Source organism: Plecotus auritus, assembly GCF_963455305.1.
Source record: "Plecotus auritus genome assembly, chromosome: 8".
NCBI lineage: Eukaryota > Metazoa > Chordata > Mammalia > Chiroptera > Vespertilionidae > Plecotus > Plecotus auritus.
In genome coordinates, this window is record NC_137782.1 from 48,700,522 (window position 1) to 48,712,775 (window position 12,254).

Genomic DNA, 12,254 nt, shown 5'->3' on the forward strand with positions numbered 1-12,254 from the left:
GGTTCTGTCCACTTCCTGGACTAGTAAGTCTATTTCTTTCACCAGGTGGGGGAAGTTTTCAGTCATTATTTCTTCAAATAGGTTTTCAGTATCTTGCTCTCTCTCTTCTTCTGGCACCCCCATAATTCTGATGTTGGTATGCTTGAAGTTGTCCCAGAGGCTCCTTACACTATCTTCATATTTTTGGATTCTTTTTGTTTTTCTGGTTGGGTGTTTTTTGCTTCTTTGTATTTTGAATCTTTGACTTGATTCTTGCGATCCTCTAGTCTGCTGTTGGATCTCTGTATATTATTTTTAATTTCAGTCAGTGTATGCTTAATTTCTAGTTGGTCCTTTTTCATATCCTCGAGGGTCTCGCTAAATTTATCAGCCTTTTCTAGGAAATTCTTGAAAAACCTTATAACCGTGGTTTTGAACTCTATGTCCAGTCCTTTGCTTTCCTCCATTTTTTTTTCTTTTGTAATCTATTTCTTTGTCTTCACATTTTCACTGCTTCTCTGAGTTGGTATAGTAGCTTTGTGTGCTAGGTGTCCTATATGGCCCAGTGGCTCAGCCTCCCCAGATACCTGAGGTGGACATTCTTGGTGCACCCCTTTGTGGACTGTGTGTGCAGCCTTGTTGTAGTTAAGTCTTGATTGTTGTTGGTATCACTGGGAGGAATTGACCTCCAGGCCAATTGGCTGTGAGAATCAGCTGTGTCTACTCTGAGAGAACTTCTGTGCTGGAGACAGCCTCATGAGACAAGACTTTCAGAATTGCAAAAGCCTCTGTGCTCAGCTTAGATGGGGCGGAGTCTCAGGCCTGAGCAGACAGCCTTGGCTTCCCATCAGCCTTGCCCTATGAGGCCCCAGGGTCTCAGTGTCCTTCAGTAACTGCTGCAAGCACCTCTGAGAGAAAGCCGCCCTCGAGTTTCGCCAGCTGCCAGACAGTCCAGTTTCTTTCCCAATGAATCTGGATTCCCAGATACTTGCCCAAAACTAGAGTTCAGCGCAGTCAGGAGCTTCCGTCTTCCTTCAACTAGAGAAAGCCAGCGGCACACTCAGCAGTCAGTCCTCTCTGCGCGCACTTGCACGCGCGCCTCCAGACCTCTGCCTTTCGCTGCTCCCCTGAGTTTCCGTGCGCTCCTCTCTTTTCCTAACAGTCCAGACTCCCCCTGTGTGAGTCTGGGTCCCCAGGGTCTTGTCCGAAACTGGGGTTCAGTGCAGTCGGAACTGGAGTTCAGCGCAAATGGGAGCTTCTGCCTTCCTCCCTCTAGAGAAAGCCAGCGGCACACTCAGCAGTCAGTTCTCTCTGTGCGCACTTGCGCGTGTGCCTCCAGACCTCTGCCTTTTGTGGCTCCTCTGAGTTTCCATTCACTCCTTTCTTTTCTCGACAGTCCAGACTCCCCCCGTATGAGTCTGGGACTCCAGGGTCTCACCTAGAACTTGGGTTCAGTGCAGTCAGAACTGGGGTTCAGTGCAGTCGGGAGCTTCTGTCTCTCTCCCGCTAGAGAAAGCTAGCCAGGCACTCAGCCGCCCGTCCTCTCCACACGCGTGTCTCCGTACCTCAGCCTTTTGCAGCTCCTCTGAGTCTTTGTGTGCCCCTCTTTTTCCTTCTAGTTGTAGAATCTCCACTCAACCAGCTTTCCTATGGTTCTGGATGATGTCTGTTCTGTCTTTTAGCTGTAGTTTTGAAATTGTTGTGCAAGGCAGCAGTTTAGGTGTTCACCTATGCTGCCATCTTGGTTTCCCCCAGGGATTACATCTTTTGACAAAGGAATGTATATTTTGATTATTATTAAGTTCTGTTTACTTCAAATTTTATAAAACATTCAACTTATAATACATTGCTGATTTCAGAATATGATGTTAGAAATACTTTTTAAAGAAAAAAACTTGTGAATTTTACTTAGTTTTAGGACATTTTAATATATTTATTAAATATATGTATTTTTTAAAGTCACACTATTTATTTTATACAAATAAAACAATACCAGAAAAACAAGCACAGTGTACAGGTGATGCTGTAGGAACTCAACTTGAATACATAAATAGAAAAATAAATTACCAGTTCAGGAGGTACAGCTTTAAATACCTACAACAATGATAATTTATAATGGTGTTCAGCATCTAATGAGATTTGTTATTGCCCTCATTTGTCTTTAGTAAAATTTCTTGACTCATGGTATTGGGACAATTATACCAGTACCATGTGACACCAATGTAAAATGTAAGTCAGTGACTGAATAAGTTTGTCTTCAGACATTTATTTGACAAATGATTATTCTAAAAATGTTGGTTTACCAAAATGAGGGAATTTTTAGTCTCTGACTCACACAATCTAAATTCTGAAAAAAAAACTTAAAATGCATTTATATGAGACCAAACCCTGTCACTGACCCCTCCCAGGTGCCCGTCACTGCACAGTCCATCTTTGGCAGCTTTGTTGACAAGATCTCCCATCATCTTTCTATTGAGAAAAAATTGGTTTCCTGATTGTGGCTTTCCTCTCTTCCAACTCGGCGGCAGCCACTGCCTCTGGATGCTCTCAAGATGGCAACTTCTGTGGGTTTCAACACCTACAACAAGCAGAACTGGGAGAATGCACACTTCCCCATTCTGTGCCAGACGTGTCTTGGAGAAAACCCATTTACTAGTAGCCAACTTATCAAAGAAAAGTACAGGAAGAAATGCAAAATCTGTGCCAGGCCATTCAGTGTTTAGCTAGTGCCCCAGAGTCCGCATGTGTTTCAAGAAGACTGAACTGTGCCAAACCTTAGTAAATTGAAGGATGTCAGTCAGACCTGCTTCTTGGATCTAGAGCTGTGGTTCCCAACCTTTTTTTTGACCATGCCCCACCTAAGCATCTCTAAAATCCTGATACCCACTCCCCTTGATATATAATTCTTATTATTCAAAAAGTGAACTCCTATTCAAGTGGAGGAATCCTAAAAGGCCATTAACTTGGTCAAACAATCTTCCAAAGAATATGGCATCCATGAAAGAGAAAAATAAAAGAACGAAAAAGCAGTTGAGGTACTGAGGAAGAAATCACTAAGAAATTATTAATAATAATAATAATAATATGAAGTGATATGAAAAAATAGCAAATAAAGTTTCAGAACATATAATAGAGAACTGAAATGCATAAATATGTCACAGTGTATATTTATATACTGTATATGAGGCCCTAGAACCATAAGAAATGCATAGAATTCATTGTCAATAACTCATTCTCGGAGGAGGGAATAATGGCGGCGGAATAGACAGACGTGTTCCGAGCCTTGTCCCGGAGCAGAAAGAAAGAACAGCTGAGGGTCGCGCAAGGAGTGTTTGTTGGCTGGCTGGGAGACAGCTGAATTCCAGAAGGAGGTGGGGGACTGCTGAACGGGGTTCCCCTGACCTGGCAGCACGAACTGCGGCTGGGTCCCCTCCCGGAGCTGTGGGCTTGGACGCGGAGTCTGCGCCATCTTGATCCGGAAAGTGGAGCTTATCTGAAGCCTGAGAATCCACAACTGCGGCACCCCAGGTACAGCTGCGAGCCCCAGATTAACGCTCCCCAACTGGCGCAAGCACACGGGTTCAGAGAAGCTCTACACTCCACCACGGAAAGGTCAGATTTCGCCTGGGATAAGGTGAGGTCTCTAGTCCCGGCGGGAGAGAGGAACGCGCGTTTTGCGGGAGCTGGAGGACCAGGGAAGTCTGTGCCTAGAAAAATCCGTGGCTGTAGGGGCTGGCGTGATCTGTGACTGTGGAAAGGGGTCCTCAGAGCTGCTAAGAGAAGGGCACTCTAAAAAGCAACCCATTTTGATCTGAAGTGCAGGGACACCCTAAGAATTTCAGGCAGTCCAGACTTACGCGCAGCCCGTGCGCTCCCTGGGTGCCTGGGCTTACTCGCAGTCCCGGAGTTCGCACACTTGGGCTTTTTCCTCTTCAAATCCTTGCTTCTGATTACTAAGCCCAATACATAGGATCACCCAGTTGGGGACACCCTGGGAGACTGCAGGGGAAGGTTGTTTTTCTGGAACCTGGGGATCGGAGCGGGGAGTGACCATCAGAGAGTCAGCTCTGAGGCAGACCACTCCCACAGGCCCGTGGCGAGTGCCACAGGGAAAGAAGGCTCTAACACTGCCTAGAGAGGCCATAGATAGACCCGGAAGTCAATCCAGAAACACTGCCACCCAGGGGCTGAATCACAAATTGACTCTTGTGTAATCAAAAATAAAGGAATACGAGAAATTAAGACACACCGCCTGCTTAAAATCAGGACTGGCTTACAACACCAAAGAGCAGTGGATCGCAGGGAACTGCAATACTGTCTGGACTGAGAAACAGGCGTGCCAAACAGAAAAACAGAGGAAGTGAATGACCTTCACTACTCCACATTTTATTTTTACCTTTTATTTTTTTTATTTTTTTATTTTTTTTAATTTTCATTTTTTGCATCTTTTAATCAAGAAACTTTTTTTTTCTTTTTTCATCACTTGATTTTACCTTTTTAATGATTACATTTTTATTTTCAATCCGTATTATTACTACTGCTATTTTATCTTTTTTTTTTTTTTTTTTAAAGTGTCATTTTATTTTCTCTTCATTTTATTTTGGGATTAGGGTTCTACATTCTATTTTTTATCTTTCCTTTAGCATCGTTTTACTCTATCTCAACTCTACCTTTAGGCCATCACTCTCTTCCTAACCTCCCCCTTTTCAGTGTCCTGTTTGTCTTACCCTTTTACTGCTTTAGATTTTCCCTATTCTTTCTGTTTACCCCTTGTTAAAATTTCACCCTACTTACATATCTAATCTCCAATCCCCTGCTCCAAGTCCACATACACCTCTCCCTTCGCTGTCTGAGTTATCCATAAACTTGTCCTTATCTCTGTCCTTTTGTTGTTGTTTGCTTGAATGTAGATTATATCCAATTTTTATGCTTTTTTTGTGAGATTGTTTTGCTTATTCTTCTTTTGTTTATTTTTTTGTTTGTTTTGTGCTTCAGCTTTCCCTTGCCTCACTCCATATTAGTTGGTGTTGTAGTTTGTACTAATCCCCAGGCACTTGTTGCTGGCATTTGCTGGGATTAGTGATTGTTCTATTGGAGTTTTATCCCCAATATATATAGTCTGTTCCCCTTTCTCTCTTAGTCAATTTCTTGTCTCTCTTACTTTTTTTTTTTCTCTTTACTTTCCCTTTTCCCAATTTCATTTTCACACTCCTTTTTTCTTTCTTTCTTTCTTTCTTTCTTTCTTTCTTTCTTTCTTTCTTTCTTTTTTCCTCTTCTTCTTTCTCTCCTATCACCTAATTTGCCTTTCTCTGGTGGTCACCTTTATTGGAGGTTATTAATATCGTGAATACATTCCTGTTCAGTGCCTTGTGAGTTGTACCTGGTAGTGCTGTATTTTGTGCCTTTAAATCAACCCAGGAGAGAGAGAACTACATAACCAGACACCCAGAGAAGAGAGACCATGGGGAGACAAAGAAGCAGCCCGCATATGAAAGAAAAGCAGGCGTCACCAGAAAAGGAAGTAAACGAAATGGAGGCAAGCAACCTTCCAGAAAAAGAATTCAGAGAAATGGTCATAAGGTGGCTGAAAAGAATGGAAGACAAATTCGACAATATGAGCAAGAACCAAGAGGAAATGAAGAAGAACCAAGAAGAAATGAAAAATGACATCGCTGCTGTAAAGAACTCAATAGAAAGCATCAAGAGTAGACTAGAAGAAGCAGAGGACCGCATCAGTGAGCTAGAAGACAAGATGGAAAAAAATACCCAAGAAAAGCAACTTCTAGAAAAAAAAATTAAAAGGCAGGAGGAGAGTCTAAGGGAACTTTGGGACAACACGAAACAAAACAACATCCGAATAATAGGGGTTCCAGAAGGAAAGGAAGCTGAGCAAGGAATAGAAAACCTCTTTGAAGAAATAATGACAGAAAATTTCCCAGATATAGGGAAGAAAAAACCCACACAAATCCAAGAAGCTCACAGAGTCCCAAGCAAAATGAACCCCAAAAGACCGATGCCAAGGCACATTATAATTAAATTGGCAAACACCAACGACAAAGTAAGAATCTTAAAAGCAGCAAGAGAGAGACAGAAAGTTACATACAAAGGAACCCCCATCAGACTAGCAACTGATTTCTCAACAGAAACTCACCAGGCCAGAAGGGAATGGAATGAAATATACAAAGTCATGCAAAGGAAGGCGCTGAATCCAAGAATACTGTACCCAGCAAGGCTGTCAATCAAAATTGAAGGTGAAATCAGGAGCTTCACAGACAAAAAAGGACTAAGGGAATTTATTACCACCAAACCAGCAATGCAAGAAATGCTAAAGGGTCTACTGTAAAAAAAAAAAAAAGAAAGAAAGAAAGAAAGAAAGAAACAGGAAGCGAAGAAGTAACACAGGGGTAAAGAATAGGAATGGCGACAAATAAGTACCTATCAATAATAACTTTAAATGTAAATGGATTAAATGCCCCAATCAAAAGACATAGGGTAACAGATTGGATAAGAAAACACGACCCATATATCTGCTGTCTACAAGAAACCCACCTCAGAAAAAAAGACGCACACAGACTGAGGGTGAAGGGATGGAAAAAGGTTTTCCAGGCAAATGGAACTGAAAAAAAAGCTGGGGTAGCAATACTTATTTCTGACAAATTAGATCTCAAACTGAAGGACATAACAAGAGATAAGGAAGGCCATTTCATAATACTAAAGGGAGCAATCCAACAAGAAGAAATAACTCTGGTAAACATATATGCACCCAATACAGGAGCACCCAAATACATAAAAAAACTCCTGGAGGATATCAAGGGAGACATTGACAGCAATACAATCATAGTAGGAGACTTTAATACCCCACTATCACCATTGGACAAATCCTCTAAACAAAACATCAGCAAAGAAACATCAATCCTAAATGACTCACTAGACCAGATGGAATTAATTGACATCTTCAGAACATTTCACCCCAAAGCCACAGAATATACATTCTTCTCAAGCGCACATGGGTCATTTTCAAAGATAGACCATATGTTGGGACATAGGCAAAGTCTCTTCAAATTCAAGAAGATAGAAATCATATCAAGCATCTTCTCAGACCACAGTGGCATAAAACTGGAAATCAACTACAATAAAAACAACCCAAAGAAATCAAACACATGGAGACTAAACAGCATGCTATTAAACCATGACTGGGTTACCAGAGAGATCAAAGAAGAAATAAAAAACATCATGACAACAAATGACAATGAAAACACTACAATCCAAAATCTATGGGACACAGCGAAAGCAGTCTTGAGAGGGAAGTTCATAGCTCTACAAGCCTACTGCAAAACACAAGAAACAGGGGTAATAAATTACCTAACCCAACAACTCAAATAGTTAGAAAAAGAGCAACAAGAAAAGCCCAGTGTAAGCAGAAGGAAGGAAACAATAAAGATCAGAGCACAGATAAACGACAGAGAGACCAAAGAAACAATACAAAAGATCAACAAAACCAAGAGCTGGTTCTTTGAAAGGATAAACAAGATTGATGAACCTCTAGCCAGGCTCACCAAGAAGCAAAGGGAGAGGACCCAAATAAACAAGATCAGAAATGAAAGAGGTGAAATAACAACAGATCCCGCCGAAATACAAAGGATTGTTAAAAAATACTACGAACAACTCTATTCCAACAAACTGGACAACCTGGAGGAAATGGACATATTCCTAGAAAAATATAACCTTCCAAAACTCTATCAGGAAGAATCTAAACAGCTCAACATGCCAGTAACTATGGAAGAAATTGAAGCAGTCATCAAAGAGCTTCAGGCAAACAAAAGCCCGGGGCCAGACGGCTTCACAGGAGAGTTCTACCAAACATTCAAGGAAGAACTAAAACCTATCCTCCTCAGACTATTCCAAAAAATTCAAGAGGAAGGAACACTTCCAAGCTCCTTCTATGAAGTCAGCATCACCCTAATACCAAAACCAGATAAAGACAACACAATGAAAGAGAATTACAGGCCAATATCCCTCATGAATGTAGATGCCAAAATCCTCAACAAAATTCTAGCAAATAGGATCCAGCAGTACATCAGAAAGATCATACACCATGACCAAGTAGAGTTTATCCCAGGAATGCAAGGATGGTTCAATATCCGCAAATCAATAAATGTGATACATCACATAAACAAATTGAGAGATAAAAATCACATAGTCATATCAATTGATGCAGAAAAAGCATTTGACAAAATCCAACACCCTTTCTTGATAAAAACTCTCAACAAGGTGGGAATAGAAGGATCACACCTCAACATCATAAAAGCTATATATGATAAACCCACAGCTAACATCATACTCAATGGGCAAAAACTAAAACCATTTCCCCTAAGAACAGGAACAAGACAGGGATGCCCACTCTCACCACTCCTGTTTGACATAGTACTGGAAGTATTAGCCACTGCAATTAGACAAGAAGAAGAAATAAAAGGCATCCAAATTGGAAAAGAAGAAGTAAAGCTGTCCTTATTTGCAGATGACATGATATTGTACATAAAAAACCCGAAAGACTCCATCAAAAAACTAACAGACTTAATAAATGAATTCGGCAATGTAGCAGGATACAAAATTAACACCAAGAAATCTATGGCATTTCTATACACCAACAATGAACTTACAGAAAGAGAGACTAAAAAAGAAATCCCATTTTCCATCGCACCAAAAAAATTAAGATACTTAGGAATAAACCTAACCAAGGAGGTAAAAGACCTATATGCGGAAAACTACAGGACACTGAAAAAAGAGATAGAGGAAGATGTAAACAGATGGAAGAACATACCATGTTCATGGATTGGTAGAATCAACATCATTAAAATGTCCATACTACCCAAAGCAATCTATAGATTCAATGCACTCCCCATTAAAATACCAACGGCGTATTTCACAGACCTAGAAAGAACTCTCCAAAAATTCATCTGGAATAAAAAAAGACCCCGAATAGCCACAGCAATCCTGAGAAAGAAGAATAAAGTAGGAGGGATCTCAATACCAGATTTCAAGCTGTATTACAAAGCCACTGTCATCAAAACAGCCTTGTACTGGCACAAGAACAGACATATAGATCAATGGAACAGAATAGAGAATCCAGATATCGACCCAAACCAATATGCGCATTTAATATTTGACAAAGGAGGTATGAGCATACAATGGAGTCAAGACAGTCTCTTTAATAAATGGTGTTGGGAAAATTGGACAGATACATGCAAAAAAATGAAACTAGATCACCAACTTACACCATACACAAAAATAAACTCAAAATGGGTACAGGACTTAAATATAAGATGGGAAACCATAAAAATACTAGAGGAATCCACAGGCAGCAAAATCTCAGACATATGCCAAAAGAACTTTTTCAGTGATACTGCCCCTAGGGCAATGGAAGCCAAACAGAAAATAAACAAATGGGACTACATCAAAATAAAAAGCTTTTGCACAGCAAAAGAAACCATCAACAAAACAACAAGAAACCCACTGTATGGGAGAACATATTTGCAAATGGTATCAACTGATAAAGGTTTAATTTCCAACATCTACAGGCAGGCTTATACAACTTAATAAAAGGAAGATAAATGATCCAATAAAAAAAATGGGCAACGGACCTAAATAGAAGCTTTCGAAAGAAGACAGAGGAAGGCCAAGAGACACATGAAAACATGCTCAAAGTCACTAATTATCCGAGAGATGCAAATCAAAACAACAATGCGATACCATCTCACACCTGTCAGAATGGCTATCATCAACAAATCAACAAACGACAAGTGTTGGCGAGGATGCGGAGAAAAAGGAACCCTCGTGTCACTGCTGGTGGGAATGCAGACTGGTGCAGCACTGTGGAGAACAGTATGGAGTTTCCTCAAAAAACTGAAAATGGAACTCCCATTTGACCCAGTAATCCCACTCCTAGGAATATATCCTAAGAAACCAGAAACACCAATCAGAAAGGATATATGAACCCCTATGTTCATAGCAGCACAATTTACAATAGCTAAGATTTGGAAACAGCCTAGGTGCCCATCAGCAGATGACTGGATCAGAAAACTATGGTACATCTACACAATGGAATACTATGCTGCCGTAAAAAAGAAGGAATTACTACCATTTGTAGGCACTTGGATGGAATTAGAGAACATTATGCTAAGTGAAATAAGCCAGTCAATGAAAGAAAAAATACCACATGATCCCACTCATTTGGGGATAATGAAAAACATTATAAACTGTATGAACAAAAAGATAGTTACAGAGGCAGTAAAGCATCAAACAGGACTGTCAAATTACAGTGGTAAGGTTAGGGAGAGGTGGGGGAAATAGAGATCAACTGAAGGACTTATATGCATGTATATAAGAGTAACCAACGGATGCAAAAACATTGGGGGGTGAGGGCATGTATGGGAGTGGGGTGGGGGTGGGGGGCAATGGTAAGATATGTACACATATAATACCTTAATCAAAATTTGAAAAAAAAATAAAAATAAAAATTAACAAAAAAATAACTCATTCTCTAATTGCCCCCCTTAAAAAATCAAATTGCCCCCCTGTGGGCATGTGCCCCATATTGGGGGACCACTGATCTAGAGTATGGTCTGCCCATCCAGGTTCGTGACGCAGGATTGTTCTAAGAATGACATGCCAGAGTCAGATGTCAAAAGAGTACTGCACACAGATATGGCGAGGGAGATTTCTAACTCTGATGGAACACAGCCAGTTGGCATGCTGGGGAAAGCCACAGCCACCAGGAGATGCTGCTCAACTGGCCTGGACCACACCCTACTACAGAAGGATTTGACCCCACATTTGCTCCTTCTGGGTGAAAGGAGAATGTACGAGAGGAGAGGAGTGTCCATACAGACACGAGAAGCCCATAGATCCAGAAGACCCCCTTGCTGATCAGAACATTGAAGACCGATATTATGGAATCAGCGCCTTGTCTGGACCCTCCAGAGGACAAGACTATCACCACACTATGTTGGTGGTCTAGGCGATACCATTACTGAGACAGATTTAAGCAATCATATCTACAGTTTGGAGAGATTTGGACGATCACTGTGGTGCAGAGAAAGCAGTGTGCTTTCATCCAGTGTGCCACAAGGCAAGCTGCAGAAGGGGCTGCGGAGAAGTCCTTTAATAAGCTGATTGTCAATGGCCATCGACTTATCGTGAAATGGGGAAGGTCCCAAGCAGCCCGAGGAAAAGGAAAAGAGAAGGACGGAACACAGACTCTGGCATCAAGCTGGATGCCCGTTCTAGGCCTGCCACTAGCTTTTTCCTCCTCCTCCTGGCAGCAGCAGAAACTCTGCCAACTACTTCAATCTGCACCCCCAGTGGCCTCCGGCTGTGGTGAACAACGCCCTGCGGTCACCCCCCAAAGTTTTGAGCACATATGTTCAAATGGGACCACCTCCTCCTATCACGAGGGCTCCAGGACCAATCCGCAATCCTTCTCAGGACCCTCAGAGAATGGGAGCTCATGCTGGGAAACACAGCTGCCCCTAGCACATTATCACAATTCTGGAGCTCACAGAAGACAGGGTGCTTAAAAGTCCCAGGAAACATATCTCGGGATATATATATTTTTTCCTTCCTTTGTAGTTTCCAGAGTAGCTGAATGTGTTCAAATGTGGGCAGTCAGAAAGCAGTAGTCATGCTTTGATTGATGGATCTCAAATAAGCTGCATCGACACATCTGGTTACTACTATAACAATTACTAATAAAAACTTTGCCTGTTCCCTTACTGCTATGGGGAGCAAGCAATGGGGTGAATTGGGATATCCAATGGAGTTACCATGCCAATTAAATGTTCATTTTGTATTATTTTTTGGATGGGGGTCATTAAACTGCGGAAAGAATCTTTTGACCATTTTTATGTCCATTAAGTACTTTCCTTTTTATCTTCTAAAGAAAGATTACTAGTACTAATCATTGTAGTGGCATAAGTGTGATTTAACACTTCTGAAGTCACACCGTGGGAAAGAGAAGTGGAAACCAGCAGGTGGCTCTGCCCAGGTCTCTTCTTACCTCTCCCTCATTGATTACTAAAGGAATCTGGCTAATAGTTTTGCTTCTTTATGCTACCAAAAAAGAGACAAAAATAAAAATTACTTTGTTTTCCTATGGGATGGAAACAAATGTCATGGAAGCTGTGTATCATTGAAGAAACCTTGTGTCTGGGTTGAAATTATTTTAAACAACTTCCTATAAAACACTGTAACAGACTGAAACAAAAAGCATTGGAGTG

At 41.2% G+C, this 12,254-nt stretch overlaps 1 pseudogene across 1 annotated transcript; it reads left to right on the forward strand.

Moving 5' to 3' along the window:
* Nucleotides 1–2,531: 2,531 nt before the first annotated feature.
* On the forward strand, nt 2,532–11,511 carry LOC308255675 (pre-mRNA-splicing factor RBM22-like; annotated as a pseudogene). Its single transcript has 2 exons — nt 2,532–2,801; nt 10,596–11,511. The product of its transcript is annotated as a pre-mRNA-splicing factor RBM22-like (transcript).
* Nucleotides 11,512–12,254: the final 743 nt, after the last annotated feature.